Source organism: Rhincodon typus, chromosome 38, assembly GCF_021869965.1.
Source record: "Rhincodon typus isolate 14 chromosome 38, sRhiTyp1.1, whole genome shotgun sequence".
NCBI classification, from domain to species: Eukaryota; Metazoa; Chordata; class Chondrichthyes; order Orectolobiformes; family Rhincodontidae; genus Rhincodon; species Rhincodon typus.
Window position 1 is genome coordinate 2,191,518 of NC_063369.1, and position 19,594 is coordinate 2,211,111.

Genomic DNA, 19,594 nt, shown 5'->3' on the forward strand with positions numbered 1-19,594 from the left:
ACATCCACCAGGGAAGAAGGGAAATAACATCCACCTTAACATTTTTCTTCATGGCTCGTTCACCAATGATAAGATTTAGTAGTCTATCTGCCTCTCCTTCAATAACTGCATTACAACAGAAATGGGCCATTCAGCCTACAATGGCAGAAATGGCAGTGTGACAGAAAACATTTGTGCAGACATCAGAAATTGGGGAGCAGGGTGGGGGGTGAACCAGAATTAACAAGGTCCACAAAGTGACAGCTTTCTCCCCCTGCATCCCTGGCAAATCAGAAATTATAGACAGATGTTTTGGCACCGTGCTGCACCACTTGAGGTTAGACATTGTTCAGGTGGGTATAAAAGATTCCATGGCACTTCAACAGATTTTTAATCACTGAAGGAATCATGGGTTATGAGGAATAGACAGGAAAGTGGACTCAAGAGTTAGCAGATCAGCCATGATCTCACTGAATGGCAGAACAGGATTGATGGGTCACATGGCCTCCCACTGCTCCGACATCTTATGGTTTTCCAAGTTGTGCTGAAAATGTCAGTGCACGCTGCTGGTGTTAAAGCAATGGCAAACATTCCAATCAATACTTGAGAATTCTGAATGAATTTCCAATCTATTGGGAAGTAACAATGCCAATTCCAAAAGGAGCAAACATCCATAGTGACTAAGCAAAGATGTTACTATTGCATTAAAAGAAGTGGTCTGTAATTTCACCAAGACAGTATTAAGCCCAAGTATTGGAGAGTTTTTGCAATCAGCAAGCTGAAAAGCATCAGATACAATGAGCATAAACTAGCCACTGAGGAGACTCATAACAGGTATATTTGAGATAAGTAAATGGTTGACATCAAACAGACATGTTGTACCCATCTTCACTGCACAAGACAAAGAAACGTTAGGAAAAGCAGGGAAAAACAGGATGTGTGTGAGGAACTTTAAAGAAAAAGTAGTGGACAAAACAATGCAGTTGAAAACCAACAAAATCTCCCAGACTTAATAGTCTCTTTTGTCAGGTTCTGAAAAATCTAGCTGCGGAGTTTATGCCTGTGATCTTTCAAAATTTCCTTCAGTGTGGAACAGTCACATTGGATTAGGAAGAAATATCACCCCATTTTTCAAGAAAGGAAGAAGAGATTTTTTTTTAAATTCTAGAGTCACATTTCAATTTGGACACGATCCATTGTCACTAACTCAGGTGTCTCGCTCTCTGTTGTCCAACTATTCACACACAAGCAACTGTCCGATAAGCCTGACGCTTCGATCAACTGCTCTATGTCCAGCAGCATCACCACAACATGAAGTCACATCACCTCTGGAAATAACCAGCAAAACTCTCCCTCTCACATCCACAAAGCTCTTTAAAAAAAACAATTCCTTGAGAGAATCTGAAACCAACAACCTTTTCTTGCAGAGATAGTAGGAACTGCAGATGCTGGAGAATCCGAGACAACAAGGTGCAGGGCTGGATGAACACAGCAGGCCAAGCAGCATCATAGGAGCAGAGAGGCTGACGTTTCGGGCCTAGACCCTTCATCTCCTATGATGCTGCTTGGCCTGCTGTGTTCATCCAGCCCTGAACCTTTTCTTGCAGTTCAGTTTTCACTTCCTGCTATGCACAGTCCAACAGTTTAAAACCTAAGCAGTTCAGGCTCCAGCATCATTCACACCTCTCAGACCACCGCCCACCACAGTTAAGGCTGAAACAGTGCTATCCCCAGATACAACCACCATGACTCGGAGAAATGTTTCTGTTTCTCAACGTCACTGGGCTATATCCGTGGGATTCCCATGGTGGAAGTTGCAAATCCAGAAAGAGCCCAGCCGATCAGGAAGGTTCATCAACTCAAATAAAAGCACAAAAGGTCATCAACCTGCAACATTAACGCTGTTTTTCTGCTTGACCTGCTCAATATTTCCAGCATTTGTGGTTCCAATCCCATCTCAGGCACTGCCGGGGATGGGTAATTAATGCAATGTTGGCTGTAACACAGAGCAAATAAAAGCTGCAAAGAACAGGCTTTTGAACATTAAGCCCAGTTAAATTCCCCTCTGGGCATGACACAGCAGCTCAGACAGCCCCCAATCAATTAACTATCCACCCGCCAACCTCCATTTATTCAAAGCAAAACAATCTTTACCTCCTCTGCCTCAATCTAGACATCAGTGCTTCGAAGACCCTCAGCTGTCAGAAAGGGACACAAGCTCTCTTTGTTATCAACAATCCTCCCATCCTGGGTGAGTAGTTTAAAAAAATATTACATCATCTTGCAGAATCTTCGATCAAATCGAACGAATCGTTCTGAGGTCCTTTAGCAACGAAAGGCAGTGAGTCAGAGTCTCTCCAACACTGAAACAAGACTCCTTCCCCCGCCCCCTCAGTGACTGCTGCATTGACAAAAATCTGAATCCAACACAATCCAGACAGCTGACAGACCTGAACCGACCAGTTCAGCAAGATTCAGGAAGAATTGAAACTTTCACTGAATTTACACCAAGGAAACCTTGTGCAAAATTCGTTGCAACTGCCAGCAACCCCAGTCACTCCCAAGTTGGAATTAAAAAAAACAGATGGAATTCTGGAATGAAAAAAATGCAGCAATGTCCAGAAAATTCTTCCCTTGTAATACATTTCCAACAATCATTTATCTCTCAAAGCCCAGATTCAGGCTGATGACTTATCCAACTTTCCTCTTTAAAAATTAACTGCCAACATTTCTTCTTCTTCCCTCTGCTTACACAGTGGATACTTTGTGTGGAGATACACAGAACATTTGCAAGTCAAAACTTCAACATGTAGCTGCTACAAAAATGTAAGCATTTTCTGTTCATAATCTCACTCCAAGATTTAAGGCTGCTGATGTCTGTCAACGAGGCATGCTCAGACACAATGTACAAACAAAATGCCAACCAACCGCCAACTCATACTCTTGTCTCTTCCACGCAAGAAAATTCAAACAAACTGACCCAATCTCAGCACAATGACTCTTCTGGTTCAATCCTGTTATGACTCTGTTGTAGAGTGCTGGGGTACTTGATGCTCTGAGGACTGTTGTTGTTTTGAAGTGCATTTTCTGTGGCCTTACAATTGAACAAACATTAGAGAAGCAGTGGTTTAGCTTCCAGAGTGATAGATTTGTACAAACTTCTTATCAGTCCAATCTGCCAAATGCCAATATTCCCAATACAATCACTGTGTAAAACTGTGGACAATGTAAGATGTTCACAGATCAGTCAGAATGCTAGCTGGAGACAAAAACAAACTGTAGATACTGGAATCCAATGTCGACAGTCCTGAAGAAAGGTAATACCTGAAACATTGACTTCCAGCATCCTGTTTGTCCAAGTCAGATGACTAGCAACTGGCAGATATAAAATATTTGGTTGAAATAAGTCAGAGGTGATAGAAGGAGAATTTTTTTCCTGATTGAGGATCTAGGACGTGCTGTGTGAAAGAGCAGTGGCAGCAGATTTAGGAGTAAGTTTCAAAAGTAATCAAATACATACTAAAAACGAAATACTTGCAGGACAATGTGGCAGTGATTCTAATTGGACAGCTCTCTCACAAGTCTAATACACTGCACAGCCATCTTTCTGTGCTGCAAAATTCTATCAGAACCAATGAAATGACCACAAGAAGTCAGAAAATTCGACATTTGTATCTACTTAGTACATGGCAATGGAGTTGATGTTTTATTCCAGATTTAAGAGCTTTCAGAAACAAACACCACAATCAGCCAATGGTCAGAGCCTCCAGCCACACTGCCACAACTGGTGTTAACAAAACTGAAAGAACAAAAACAGAATTATTGTGACAAAGGAAAGTTGGTTTGTGGACAGGAAGTGCACATCCTGTGTAAGACTTTTAACATATTGGTCAAATAGATTGCTAACAACGTATGATACTAAAACACTTTCCAAAATTAGTCCTCTTTAGTATGGCAAGGTGCCTATGTGATCATTTTAACTCTTTACATCAGAAAACTATCATGCCCAATGCCACACCAATAGCCATCATCCCAGTTCCTAATTTTCATGAAGCCAACCTCTGAATATTCCACTCAAAGCCCAGACTTACTAACATATTCAAAACACTAAAATGGAACTGGATTGACAGGAGTGGGTTGGTAGGGAGGAAGAGAGAAAGCTGTGATGGGTCATTTCTCCAAACAGCAAAATAGTCAACTCAATCCAAAGCAACTTGGAGAACCCCAGAAAGCTATTGTTGGAGACCTTGAACTCAGCCACTGCCCCCACTATTCCAGTTCAAGGAGAGGTGGAGGCCTCAAGTCACAAATGAAAATATGATCCCAACCACGAGAAGGCAGCCATTCACAGCCTTCAAGCCTGTTTCAACATGCAGTAACATCATGTCTAATCTGATTATGGCCTCAACTCCTCATATCTCCTGGTCTCCACAACTCCCTTGCTTATCAACCTTTCTTAAGATAAATCTTTTGTCCCAGGAATGAGCTCATTGAATTTTCTCTGAGCTGCTGCTAGTACAAGTATACTCTGCTTAAGGAAGGGCACCAAAACTGTTTAATAACAGTAAGTGCACAGAGAAAAGGGTAAATATATACAAAGTACAGGGACTCAATTCTATAGATTCATTTTTTTTATTTAAAAACAATAAGGTTGTGCTGCGGACTAGGGTAAACTAGAAAACGAATGCAGGAGCTCCTGCGAAGGTGTGGAGCTCTGACTGTCACTGGGTCTCACTCTCAGTCTGAACAATTTTTACAGCTGCTGAGTCTTCTACATGGAGCTTTTCACAGGACTACACTCACACAAGTGCTAACTTCATGAACAGCCCATTACCACGGCAGAACTCAGTCTTGCTCTGATCCAGAAGCACACTCAGCAGTCACAACCAGCAGCAGATTCACCTCCTGAACCCAAAGTTATTCAGATCAATGGCAACATTTCAACTCCTCTCAGCATTCAGCAGAGAGGATAAAACAACGGTGACTCCTATGAGTCTGCCTGCTTTATTACCCAAGCTGGCTCGACCTTAAGACCTCTACCATCGAGGAAATCTTGTCTTTGCCTCTGAGACAAGAGCCCACTGTTCCTATCAGGCACCTGAATTATTTCTCTCTCAAAAATGCTCCATGCAGGAACATCATCAGATCTGTGGTGAGCTGAGCTCATTCATGGTTAGTGTTTTTACCACAAATGCACGTTTTGTGCTGGGTGAAAAATATAGTACAACGTCAAGCATGGCTTTAAGCTTTTCATGTATGTATCAGATGATATTCTTGCCAAGAATTAGGGCAGTGTCCTCAGCTTTTGGCATCAATCTCCTCAATGATCCACTTGATGGCCTTTGTGCCTATCAAATAGGCCCACAAAGGGATCTGCTTCCTGTCTGCCCACTCAAGGCTTGAAAATCAAGACCTCAGACTGCCATCTCCTTTCTGAAACCTCAAAATTGCACATCCCCCAGTTTTCAAATAACCTGTATTTTTTTTATTGTCCTCACCATTCCTTCTTATTTCAACCTTGGTACTTTCAACACTCTTCCCAGCTTCTCAACTGATGGTATGCCCAGGTGATACTGATGGAAGAGCTCTTACAGCCTCTCCCTCAAGCAATGGTACTTCATCCACTTTTCCCTCCAAATCGGAGGCAGCTGCAAGGTAATTCAATAAAACAAGGGATCAATGTTCAAATATTTTTGTTACAATAGCCATAAACTTGCCCAGTGTCACAACATAAGTACTGGAACCACTCTGAAGAACTATTTTATCCAGCTTTTTCTCAGCTTGTGCGCTTTTGCTGGAAGATAGGTTCTTGGCTCATAGCAGTCTTGATGTACCTCCCAATCCTGTGCCATCCTCTCTAACTTCCAAGCCACCAGACACGGATATTCTCTTCCTTACTCTTTTTCCTTGAAATCTCCCAGCATGACATCTTTTGCATGTCAGTTCCTCTTAAAAGTGCCGTACCCAGGCTCCCCGTATTTTCCTAACTAGGTTTCAACAGATTTTTGTTCATTCTCTCTCTACAACAGTTTGTTACTTCCTCTGTGCAGATCTTTTTCATTCTCCTCCAAACCCACATTTCAAAACTAACATAAAATTACACAAATATTGCTCTCCCTAACTTCTGATTCTTGGACTAATCACAAGGCATAGGGGCAGAAGGTGGCCATTCAGCCCATCGAGTCTGATCACCATGCGATAAGACCCTGGCTAATCTCACATTCCTCAACTCCAATGTCCTGCCTTTTCCCCTTAATCCTTGATTCCCTTACTGGTTACAAACCTGTCTGTCTGTCTGTCTCAGCCTTGACTATACGAAATAACTCAGCCTCGACAGCCCTTTGTGAAAAAGAATTCCACAGATTCACTACCCTCAAAGAAGAATTTCCTCCTCATCTCACTCTCAAATGGTCAATCCCTAACTGAGATTATGACCAGTGGTGAAAGACTCCCCCACAAGGGGGAAACAATGTCTCTGTACTACCTTGTCAAGCCCCTTAATGATGTCTCTTTCAATAAGGTCTCCTCTCAATCTTCTGATCTCCAATAAACACAAGCCCAATTTATTCAACTTCTCCTTAAAATAAAACCCTTTGTACCTGGAAATCAATCAAAAGAACCTTTTCTGGACTGCCTCAAATGCCAGTATATTTGGCCTGAGTTAAGGGGACCACAATTGTTCACAGTATTCCAGCTGCAGACTGACTAGTGTTTTGTACAGTTTCGGCAGTTTGGGGTGAGGCAATGGCCTAGTGGTACTATTGCTGGACTGTTAATCCAGAGACCCAGAGAACATTCTGGGGACCTGGGTTCAAATCCCTCCACGGCAGATAGCAGAATTTGAATTCAATAAATATCTGGAATTAAGAATCTAATGATGACCATGAATCTGTTGTCAATTGTTGTAAAAACCCATCTGTTCACTAATGTCCTTTAGAGAAGGAAACTGTCCTTACCTGGTCTGGTCTACATGTTACTCCAGACCCACAGCAATGTGGTTGACTCTTAACTAAGGATGGGCAATAAATGCTGCCTGGCCAGTGATGTCCTCATCCCATGAGTGAATAAAGGAAAAAAAAGCAAGACCTTCCATTTTGACACTCCATTTCATCTGAAATAAAGGCCAACATTTCATTTGCCCACTGACCACTGATCTACCACTCAAGATTACCTTGTTGCACTCCAATTCATACCAAGGGTGAGATAAGACAGCCCTTGACATAGAGGATGCATTTGACTGAGCGTGGCATCAAGGAGCCCTAACAAAACTGGAATCACTGGGTATCAGGGGGCAAATTCTCCGCTGGTTGGAGTCATACCTGACGCAGAGGAAGATGGTCGTGGTTGCTGGAAGTCAGTCATCTCAGCTCCAGGGCTTCCCTGCAGGAGTTCCTCAGGGTAGTGTCGTAGGCCCAACCAACTTCAGCTGTTTCATCAATGACCCTCCCTCCATCTTAGATCAGAAGTGGGGATGTTCCCTGATGATTGCACAATGTTCAGCACCACTCACGACTGAAATACTGAAGCAGTCCATGTTCAAATGCAACAAGATCTGAACAATATCCAGGCTTGGGCTGACAAATAGCAAGTAACATTCGCACCACACAAATGCCAGCACCAATAACAGGCAATTGCCCCCTGACATTCAATGGTGTTACCATCACTGAATCCCCTACTGTCGACATCCTGGGGGTTACCATTCACCAGAAACTCAACTGGGCTCGCCACCTAAACATAATGGCTACAAAGAGCAGGTCAGAAGCTAGGAATATTGTGGTGAGTGTGATGATACTATGGCGTTAAGAGGGTGTATTTTGTCTTTTTTTTCACCTGCTCATACTCCCCAGCCTCTGATAGTGATACAAATACCTCATTAGCTCTACCGACCAACTTTGCTTGGATCAACAATACCCACATGGTCATCAGCCATTTCATTTGTTTAGCCACTTTCTGAAAATGAAATGAAAAAGGCTTCTACATCCTTCTCGTCAAATTTAGGCAACATTTGCACATATTTAAACAGATCCTCACCAGGCCTTTGGCTACAATGGGATTGCTCTCCATCACTATCCTCATCAGTACTCCTGCTTTTCACCTCTACCTCCACCATTTTAAGTTAACTTTGAGTTTTCAGCTCCAATCTCTGAGGTTCAAAATCTCTTTTAATCCTCTTCTCCTGCAGGGGCATTCTTTTCCTCTGCTTTCAGTGATAATTCAGACTGTTTCATTTCCTTTTTATCTTCAAGCTGCTTCATTGGCAATTGAATTTTAGCAGTGTCCAACTCTGAATGCATTCCTGGCAATTGTCAATGTAGAACTATTGCTGCAATTATTTTCCCTTTACTCACGGACACCGGCAACTCCAACATGTTTTCCAATTCCAAAAACTTTGCCTTGCTCACTTTCCGTAAAACACCCGAACAGACTTCTTCCATCCCCAGGAATCTCTTAGCGATTGAAAGAGCCATTATTACACAAGGCACACCCGATATAAACCAAGCAAACCCCCAAAATAAAAAACACCAACACTCATCACTCACTGCCTTTGAATCCAATAATGATAAACTCAATTTGGAATGAGAGATTTTAATGCTGACAAGAGCCCCCAATTTATTATGGACCAGACCAAACCCCCTCAAAATATATTAAGATAATACCTCAGCCCTAACTTTTTCTTAATTTAATGCTAAGCATAAGGGGTTGTGTTCTGGATGCAAGTCGATTGGTCAAGCTATGGGATTTGAAACAAAACAGACTTTATTCATACACAAAATAAAGAAAAGAATTGGCTTAACTGTAACTCTATTGAAATGTTTAGCAAAATAATATATAGTAACCTACTGCTAATTAACTGTTCCAATTAGTAACATCACATAAACATACTCTTGACAAAGGCAAATTCAGTAAACTAGATTGTCTCACATGCAACTCTAACAGCAGGAAGAGAACCCCAGCCTTTAGCTGTAACAGAGAGAGGAATAAGAGCTTCCACATCCAGCTTCAAGACCCCAGCAACCGCAGGAAGCTAAAACTAAAAATCCTGGTTCTGTGGGAGCTTGACCTCATCCATTCAAGCTTCTTCTAGTTCAACTTCAAAAAAAACTCAAGGCCTCAACAAGTGGTTTGCTTTCCTGGCTTTAGGGCAGACTGCTCAATACCTCTTTCTTAACCTTTCTTTATTAAAAAAAAACCAGGACAAAACACATCTCTTAAAGCCATAGTTTCAGCACATCAGTAACTCCCCTCCTGACTCCCCAAAGCCTGTCCACCATCTACAACGCACAACTCAGGAGTGTGATGGAATACTCCCCACTTGCCCGGATGAGTGCAGCTCCAATAACACTCAAGAAGCTTGACCCCATCCAGGACAAAGCAGCCTGCTTGATTGGCACCACATCCATAAACATCCACTCCCTCCAACACCAACACTCAGTAGCAGTAGTGTGTACTATCTACAAGATACACTGCAGAAGTTCACCAAAGATCCTCAGATAATACTGTCCAACCCCACGACCATTTCCTTTGAGAAGGACAAGGGCAGCAGGTACATAGGAACACCACTTTCAAGTTCCTCTCCAAGCCACTCACCATTCTAGAATAGAATAGAATAGAATCCCTATAGTTTCAGGGAAATGGAAACAGGCCATTTGGCCCAACAAGTCCACACCGACCCTCTGAAAAGCATCCACCCAGACCCATACCTCTACCCCCACCCCTACCCCTACCCTGTAGCCCTATATTACCCATGGCTAACGCACCTAACTTGCACATCCCTGGACACTACAGGCAATTTAGCATGGCCAATCCACCTAAGCTGCATATCTTCGGACTGTGGGAGGAAACCGGAGCACCCGGAGGAAACCCATACAGATACTGAGAGAATGTGTAAACTCCACACAGACAGTCACCCGTGGGTGGAATTGAACCCGAGTCCCTGGCACTGTGAGGCAGCAGTGCTAACCACTGAGCCACTGTGCCACCTGACTTGGAGATTTATCACCATTCCTACACTGGCACTGGGTCAAAATCCTGAAATTACCTCCCTAAGGGCATTGTATTGATCAACCCACAACAGGTGGACTGGAGTGGTTCAAGGTGGCAGTTCACCACCACCTTCTCAAGGGGCAACTACGGATGGTCAAGAAATGCTGGCTCAGCCAGTGTCACCTGCATGTTACAAATAAATAAAAAAAGGACACTGCTCTGCAAAGGTACTTATTTTAAGGTAGAAGAGCCTGTCTTCTCCCATTCAAACATCGGAGGCTAGGGATCAACCCTGTGATCTTCCTCCACAGATTGCTGTTGATTCAATGCACTGCACATACAGCACGGAAACAGATCCTTCAGTCCGACCAGTCCATGCCAAACACTATCCCAACTAACCTAATCCCTCGTGCCTGCTCCTGGTCCATGTCCATCCTAACCTTTCCTATTCCTGTACATATCTAAGTGTCTTTTAAACTTTGTAATTGTGCCCGCACCCACTATTTCCTCAAGTTCATTCCACACTTGAGCCGCCCTTGGTGTAAAAAAATTTGTGTCTTATGTCTTTTTCCAGTCTCTCTCCTCTTACCTTCAAAATGTGACCCCCCAGTCTTGAAATTCCCCACCCTTGGGAAAAGACACCTACTATTAACCCTATCCACGCCCCTCATGATTTTATAAACTTCTGGGAGATCATTTCTCACCTCCTATACTCCAGTGAAAAAAGTCCCAGGCTACCCAGCCTTTCTTTATAACTCAAACCCTCCATACCCGGCAACATCCTGGTCAATCTCTTCCGAACCCTCTCCAGCTTAATAATAACCTTCCTCCAGCAGGGAGACCAGAACTGGACACAGTACTCCAGAAGAGGCCTCACCAATGTCCTTTACAACCTCAACATGACTTCCCAACTCCTGTACTCAAAGGACTGAGCAATGAAGGCAAGCGTGCTAAATGCCTTCTTAACCACCCTGTCTATATGATACAAACTTCAAAGAAATATACACCCAAACACCTGAGGTCCATCTGTTCTCCAACACTATCCAAGGCTCTACCATTAATTGTATACTATGCCACCAATTTTGGTGTTGTCTGCAAACTTACTAACTATACCTTCTATAAACACATCCAAATCACTTATACAAATGACAAACAAAAGCAGGTCCAGAACATCCTTGTGGAACACCGCTGGTGACAGGCTTCCAGTCCGAAAAGCAACCCTCCACCACCACTCTGTCTCCTGCCATTAAGCCAGTTATGTATCCATGTGGCAAGCTCACCTTGAATCCCAAGTGATCTAACTCTATTGATTAGTCTACCATGTGGAACCTTGTCGAAGGCTTTACTAGAGTCCAAGTAAACAACGTCTTCCGCTCTGCCCTCATCAATCTTTTCGGTAACTTCCTCAAAATAACTCAATCAAGTTTGTGTGACACGACTTTCCTCACACAAAACCATGCTGACTATTCCTAAGCAATTTCTGCCTTTCTAATGTTTATAAATCTTATCTTTCAGCATAACCTCCAACTTACCCACAATTGAAGTCAGATTTACAGGTCTATAGTTCCCCGGTTTCTCCTTACAACCCTTTCTTAAACAAAGGCACAACATTCGCCACCTTCAAGTCATCAGGCACCTCACCTGTAGTTACAGATGATCCAAATAGTTCTGCAAGGGGTCTCACAATGTCCTCCCTTAATTCCCACAGTGTTCTGGAATACATTAAATCAGGACCTGGAGATTTATCCACCTTTACATTCTCTAAGACCTCTAGAACTTCCTTTTCTGTAATGTGAATGGTTTCCAAAATATCAGTATTTATTTCCCTGATTTCTCTAGCCTCCATTATTTTCTCCACATTAAAAACTGACATGAAATATTGACTTATATCTCTTTCATCTCCTGGGATTCCACACAAAGATGACCTCTTTGATCTTTAAGGGGCCCTAACCACTCCCTAGTCACCGTCTTACTCTTAGTGTCCGTGTAGAATCTCTTTGGATTAGCCTTAACCCTATCGCATATCCCCTCTTTGCTTTCCTGATTTTTTTTCTTAAGAATGCCCCTGCACTCTTTATCTTAATTAAAAGTGTCATTTCAACCCAGTTGTTGATATCTACAATAAGATTCTCTTTTATTCTTGACTAGAAATTCTCAATATTTTCACATCCATTGTTCCCTAATCTTACCAGCCTTACCCTTCACTCTAACAAGAACATCATTACTCTGAACTCTCATCATCACACTCTTGAAAGCCTCCCACTTGTCAGACGTCCTTTTACCAGCCAACAGTCTATTCCAAACTAACTTTTGAAAGTTCTTGTCTCATAACGTTAAAATTTGCCTTACTCCAATTTAGAACTTGAACTTTTATGGAAGTTTTATCCTTTTCCATAACTATTTTAAAACAAATGGAATTATGATCACTAGACCAAAAAGTGTTCCCCTTTCACTTTGGTCACTTGCCCTGCCTTATCGACCAAAAGGCAGTCACGTTTTGCTCCTTCTCAAGGAGGAATATCTACATATTGATGAAGAAAATTTTCTTGAACACGTTTGACAAGTTCTTCACCATCCAAACCTTTAAAACTATCATGAGACAGTGGGAACTGCTGATGCTGGAGAATCTGAGATAACAAGGTGTAGAGCTGGATGAACACAGCAGGCCAGGCAGCATCAGAGGAGCAGGAAAGGTGACGTTTCGGGCCTGGACTTCAGAAATTTCTGAAGAAGGGTCCAGACCCGAAACGTCAGCTTTCCTGCTCCTCTGATGCTGCCTGGCCTGCTGTGTTCATCCAGCTCTACACCTTGTTATCTCTTTAAAACTATCATGTTGTGACCAGAAGTGAATGCAGTAATTAGCTGGACTCTGACTACAGCAGAAGCAGTTTGATCATATGACAGCCTTTGCTTTCAGAGATCAGCATTTCCTTTGCTTTGCTGGTTGCTGCTCTTCAATGGCACGACTTGGGTAACTGTGAAGTCTTTCATTAACAGACTGCTTCCAGCTTCACCCTTGGCCTGTTCAACACTGCTCATCAAATTTGCTGGGCTCCCATTGTGTGTTCCTATTGCTATCATCATGCAGTTCCAGTGCTCAAGTTCAACAGAGCCCTGCCCCCACACTTTTGCCCTTTTGTAAGAAAGCACAGAGACCTGGAAAATTAGCACTGGGCTAACAGCCTCCAAGCATTACTATTGGCCTGGCCAAGGCACTTCTCATCTGATACCTGACATGAGCTGCTACAACTGGATAAGCCAAGAAAAACTCAGCTGCAGCCTTATTGATCTGTTGCCTCTGGGACAGATGTCGGGCTTTTACTGAGAAGCTGAAATGAAAGAGTCAGAAGTGTAGACTACCAAGATGATAGAGAATTGAAGAGACAGCTGTCAGTAAGCAACGTTAAGCTTAGAATTAAAGACAATGGCGACAGGAAGGTGGGATGGGAGGCCACAGCTTCGAGCTGTTGGAATCAAATGAGTTGGAGCAAGAAACAACTTGATTTGAACACAACAGCAATGACAGCAGAATGGGGTGGTGGTATGTTGGGAAAATAAGCAGCGGAAAAGTTGAGAGAACACTTGATAAAGAAAGCAGTTCAAGTAGTGGTGAGGTTAGAGACTGGAACTGGAAGAGGTGAGTCAATCAAATTTTTTTTTTAATACTAAGATAACATCAGGATCAAAGTTTATTCATCAATATTTACTAATAATCACCATTGAAACAACCAAATATCCTGTTTCATATTATGCAAAATAACATGAGCTTTTTTCCCCACTTGCATGGAGAGTGGGGTCCAGTAGTGAAATAATCCATTAGTCCAGGGCCAAAGCAACAATGATTTCTCAAAGGCCACCCCAGCTGACTGACTCATATTATGAAACAAAACAAACAGACTGTCAGAGGGGGACGCGTAATAGTAATAGTAGTTCCATATCAACACAGTAAGGACAATGTATGGAAATGAATTCATCAAACAGGGCAACTTGATACAGGTTGGCTGGCTGACACAGAGTTTGAGTATAGTTTCTTACTAACCCATGTTCGATGTAGACTATGGGCCATGTTAATTGAACCAAAGCAGAGCCGTTGCTCATGGTGAACCATGGGGTTGCACTGGACAGAGACTGTAGTTGACAGCGAATCACAGCTGACGGGCTTGACTTTGCTAGAAATGGAACTGATTGAGACTTAATCCAGAGACAGTGGAGGAACGCAGTGAGGAAGAGAGATTTCTGACTGCAGGAGATCAAAGGCAGGTGAGTCAGTTGTACCTAACAGTACATTTAACTCTTGCTCCAAGAGGAGAAAAGCAGATAGGTTTTTTTTTAAAACGTTGTGAAACTTGGAGATGTTGATGTTCACATAAATTTGGGTTTATTCATACAACGAACACAAACTTAGTGTGCAGATACAGCAAGCAGTATAATAAATAAGTGGCAATTTGACCTTTACCATAAGGGGACTGGAACACAAGAAATAAGACTTGCTACAATAGCATAGGGCTCTGATGTAATCTCACCTAAAATACAGTGTGCAATTTCAATCTCCATATTCAAGAAAGGATAGACTTACATTGGAAACTTTACACAAATGTTTCAGTAAATTGGTCTCTGGATTGACAGTACTGTCCTATGGTGAAAGGCAGAGTAAAATGCGTCTGTATTCTCTACAGTTTTGAAGTACAAGAGGCGGTTCCATTCAAACATTCAAGATATGAAGGGGCTTCAAAGGGCTGACAGAGAGAGGTCATTTCCCATGGCTGGAGAACTTAGAATTTAGAATAAGGAGGCACAACAAGACAAGCAATCTACCATTTCAGAACTGAGATAATTAAAAATTTTCTCATTCAAAGGGTATGAATATTTGAAATTCTTTACCCCAGAGGACTGTGGATACATCATATTTGAATATGTTTAAGGCTGAGTTAGAGATTTTCGATCTCTGAGCCAATTAGGGATAGCATATGGCTGGATAAGTGCAGTGAAGCATGAAATCAGCCACAATCACAGTGCATGGTGAAGCAAGCTTTTCAGGCTGAATAATCTACTCAAGCTCAAATGTCTTAAGTTCTTAGAAACTGATCCAGCAAAACATGGACTGAAAGACTATCATTGGATTGGAGGACATTAAATACAAGTCTTCAACCACTGCATCGATTCTGCTCACAAGCTGATTCCTGACTGTCCTCTTCTTATGTAAATCAATAGCTTATATTAAAAAAAATCTTTCAGGCACACATCCAAATCACTTTCTCTGGCTCAATCTCACTGTGCTATGAAACTAACTCTAATATCACAAGACAATAAAATGTCAAACAGGCCAGGGAGCAGCCGAGTGGTTCAATGCACTGTTGACCAAATGGATATGCACTCACATTTCAATCCCGTCCATGCCAAGGGTTCTGGTGTTTGGGGATAGGGAGGATGCGAAGGCAGTATAGAGCAGGAGAGAATGAGGGGGAAACGACTCCAAAATCCCAACAGCTGGCTGCAAACGCTGAATCCAAGAATCCTCTGAGTATCTACAGCAAACTGGAGCAGAAATAAAAACCTTGTATGCCTACAGCAGTTTGTATACCCTAAAGACTTTCACAGTTTGTAAAGTGGTGCTTTGCAGAGAAACGAGGCAGCCAAGAATTAAATAAAAGCAGCATCAGGCTTTGATGCTGCTGGACGATGGAGGACTGTTTGCTCAAACTCAAGACGAGGCAAACGCCCCCTCTCTTTTCTCAATAGCGTTTTGGAGATGCTTTGCATCCATTCCAACAAGGGGCCACTGCAGCACTCCCCAACACAGCACTGGGAGTGTTCAGCACCGGTTATCCTCCACACATTCCTGGAGTGCCGTTCAAATAAAGACGAGCTAAGAATGCCACCATAGAAACAGGTCCAGAAAAGCAAAGTACTAAAAGAATACATTAAAAACAAGAAATAAGGCAAACATTTCAGCATGACAAACATGTACTGGGACCACCTTCCCCTCCAAAAGACAGAGGAGATATTCCTTTTTTTAAAAACAGCAACTTTTTTAAATATCCATTTATAGGATGTGTAAATTAAGATACTAAGCCCATCCCTAATTGCCCTGGAAGTGATGGTGGTGGAGCTGCCTTCTTGAACTGCTGTCGTTCATGAAAACACGGTGAAGAAGGGAGTTTCAAGATTTTGAACCAATTATACAGAACAAACAGAGGTACAGTTCCAAGTCAGAATAGTGCATAGATTAGAGAGGAATTTGTGGGTGATGGTGTTCACGTGTATATGTTCCCCTTGTCTTTCAAGGTGGAAAAGGTCAGGAGTTTGGAAGGTACTGTCAAAGGAGCCTTGGTGAATTTCTGCAGCGCAACTTGTAGGTGGCACACTCTGCTGCTGAGTATTGGTGTGGATGGAGTACATGTTTATGAATGGGGTGCCAATCAAGTGGGCTACCTTGTCCTGGATGGTGTCGAGCTTCTTGTGATTGTTGTCGAAGCTGCACCATTCAGGCAAGTGGGTGGTCTTCCAATATACTCCTGGCTTGCAAATTCAGAGGAGGGAAATCAAAAATAAAAACAGAAAATGCTGGAAGTAATTTTGCATGTCCAGTAGCATCTTTGGAGAGAGAGAGAGAGAGAGAGAGAGAGAGAGAGAGAGAGAGAGAGAGAGAGAGAGAAACAGAATATCAGATTAGCCATAATAATTAAATGGTGGGGCTCGCTTGATGAGCTAAATGGCCTACTTCTGCTCTGCATCTTATGAACAACTCACAAGAGAAGCAATGTTTGGTAAACACACTTTCTCCTTCCTGCACCTCACCAATCTGCTGTGAAAAATCTATCCAAAAACGTCACACAGGAAGAGTAAACGCAGCTCAAGCGATTTGAATGATTGAGTAAACATGACTAAGATCAATGAAAACAGGCTTTAAATAACAAAAGCAAATCTTTAAAGTATGTGACAGAGAACAAAACATTGAGTTACTAGGACCAGAGTTTACTATAGACCAGGTATTCAGTTCCAAAGAAGCAAAATGGAAAAGAGCTGCAATCGTAACAGACATACCCAAACCATGAGCATTCACACTCTCTAACCCGTTAGCAGCTGCTCTATTTTTGGAAACTCTTTACATTCTGGAGTTATTGCAGGAGCTTAAGCTCGTTGGAAAGATAAGCACTGCACAGGCGAAATTGACTTGGAGAGCTGAAGGAACAGGACAGGAGGGGTGCAATGACAGGTCAGCATTAAATCCAGTTAAAAGTTAAACTATGGCAACAAATCTGGAGTGGTCGAAATGCATGAGTAGAATCGCTTGATGAATGAGTTACGAATGTTTTAATCTACATCCTGCATGTCAAGTCTTGGAACACTTATGAGAAGAAGAGACAGCTTTTGCACCTGGCAACAAAACGATTGCTTGCACTGGTTTTGCAAGTAGCAGCTCGAATCTACATGAACATCTGTGAGCTGGTCTTATGTTTAGTATTTTTAGAATGGCTTCATATTGACAATGTTTAAAAAAAAGGAACAAATTTTAAAAAAAAACACTTGACAGCACAATGCTCAGGACCATTTGCAAACTGCTCAGACATTGAAGCAATCTGTGTCCATATACAGCAAGACCTGGACAATAGTCAGCCTTGCACTGTTAAGTACAAAGTATTATTCACCTCATACAAGTGCCAAGAAATAACCATCTCCAACAAGATTGAATCTAAACATCTGCCCTTGACATTCAATGACATTTCCATCACTGAATCCCATCCTAGCAATTACCGTCGACCAGAAACTGAGCTGGACTAGCTATAAACATGCTGTGGCTACAAAAATAGGTCAGAGGCAAGGAATCCTGCAGCGAGTAACTCACCTCCTGACTCCCCAAAGTCTGTCCACCATCTACAACACACAAGTCAGGAGTGTGATGGAATCCTCCCCACTCGCCTGGATGGGGGCAGCTCTGTCAACATTCAAGAAGCTCAGCACCATTCACGACCACACAGCCCACTTGATCAGCATCCCATTCACCACTTTCAATATGCTCAGTAGCAGCAACGTGCACCATCTATGGTGGCACTGCAGAAATTCACCGAGGCTCCTGACACAACACCTGCCAAACCAACGACCACATCCATCCACATGGTCAAGGACAGCAGATATATAGGAACACTGCTCGCAAATTCAAGCCATGTACCATCCTGACTTGGAAATACAATCGCAGTTCCTTAAGTATCACCAGATCAAAACCTTGGAACTCCATCCCTAATGGCATGGTGGGTGTCCCAAATGAACTGCAGTGGTTTAAGGCAGTAGCTCACCACCATCTTCTCCACAGCAATTAGAGGAAGGTATCATTGGAATGAATATTAAAAATCCTTCCCCTCATTAAGAATAATGCAGGTTAATCATGAGGGAGTGCACAGAAATTAGTCATAAGTCTGACAGGCTGGATGATCTACATTTGATGAATAGTGCAGATTACAACAGCAACAGAAGCAAAGCATCTTTGGCTTGAGTGAAAGACTTGATGAAACGGAGGTAAAGCCAACCTTACAGTGTTGAAAATCCATCTCTGCCCATGTATGAGCAGAAACGAAAACTAGAAATGAACAACTACTTATTTACTGAAATTAACACACTGTAAACAAAGTGGCAATCTCCAGGCAGCAATGGTATGAGGAGAAAAATGCAAACTGTCTAACTTCGGTTTGGCTTATAGTTTCTCAAATAAGAGCTGGTTTAGCTCAGTTGGCCTGAAGGCTGGTTTACGATGCTGAATGATGCTAATAGCGTGGATTCAACTCTCACACAGATTGGAGTTACTATGAAGGACTCTCCTTCTCAACTTCTCCCTCACCTGAGGCCTGGTGACTTTCAGGTTAAACCACCCACTAGCCATTTCTCTCTCGTGAGACAGCAGACCATGGCCCATTAAGACTATGGGAACTTTACAATGAATTACACAGCACAAAGCTATCACTGAGAATTTAACAACTTTAAGTTACCTTAAATGTAGCAAAACAGCCCAAGAGCATTAGCAAAGAAAATCCCACAATGAATCATGAGATAGGAGGTCAGTGAACCTAAAGCTTGTTCAAAGAGGTGCCTTTTCAAAAGATTTTTCAGGACAGAGAGATGGAGGTGTTTAGCAAGGAAGCTCTAGAGTTTCAGGTACAGACACCTGACAGGTACAGACAGCAACAAATGTTAGTGATTGAATGATGAAAATAGGGGATTTCTCAAGAACCACAGTACGTGTGACTATGATCATTTTTTAAATAGGGATTATTTCATTGGCGAGGTCTTCAGGATAAACTGAACAACATTGCTTTTTCACTATTATACCACTACAGTTGTTTCTGGAGAAAACAATGGAAATCAACCTGAAATATTAAAACTGCAAGTTTTCCTCATTCTAACTGAAGGACAGAAATGCAGACAAATGTACATCAAATTGGTGAGAATCTCAATTCTGCTATTAGGCAATGTATATCCTGATATTATCTCCTGACATATACACATGCGTCAATATATCAAATCAGCTTTCACACAACTAACATTGCACACAAGTATTTGCTCGCTTGTAACCTTACAACCTTCTGTACTAAGGACATGCATATTATACCTGAGATAGTAGGAACTGCAGATGCTGGAG

General features: G+C 42.3%; 1 protein-coding gene across 6 annotated transcripts in view; it reads right to left on the reverse strand.

Annotated features, from left to right (window-relative positions):
• tyk2 (tyrosine kinase 2) overlaps positions 1-19,594 on the reverse strand; it is a 92,150-nt gene that overhangs the window by 70,759 nt on the left and 1,797 nt on the right. For 2 of the 6 annotated variants that reach the window (XM_048618104.1, XM_048618102.1), the window contains exon 2: positions 5,478-5,627. The exons of 3 other annotated variants lie outside the window; for them this stretch is intronic. The gene's annotated coding sequence lies outside the window, so the exon portion shown is untranslated. Of the gene's footprint in view, positions 1-2,133; positions 2,258-5,477; positions 5,628-19,594 lie in introns of those variants that run through there. One more of the 6 variants, XM_048618103.1, reaches the window with a different exon arrangement.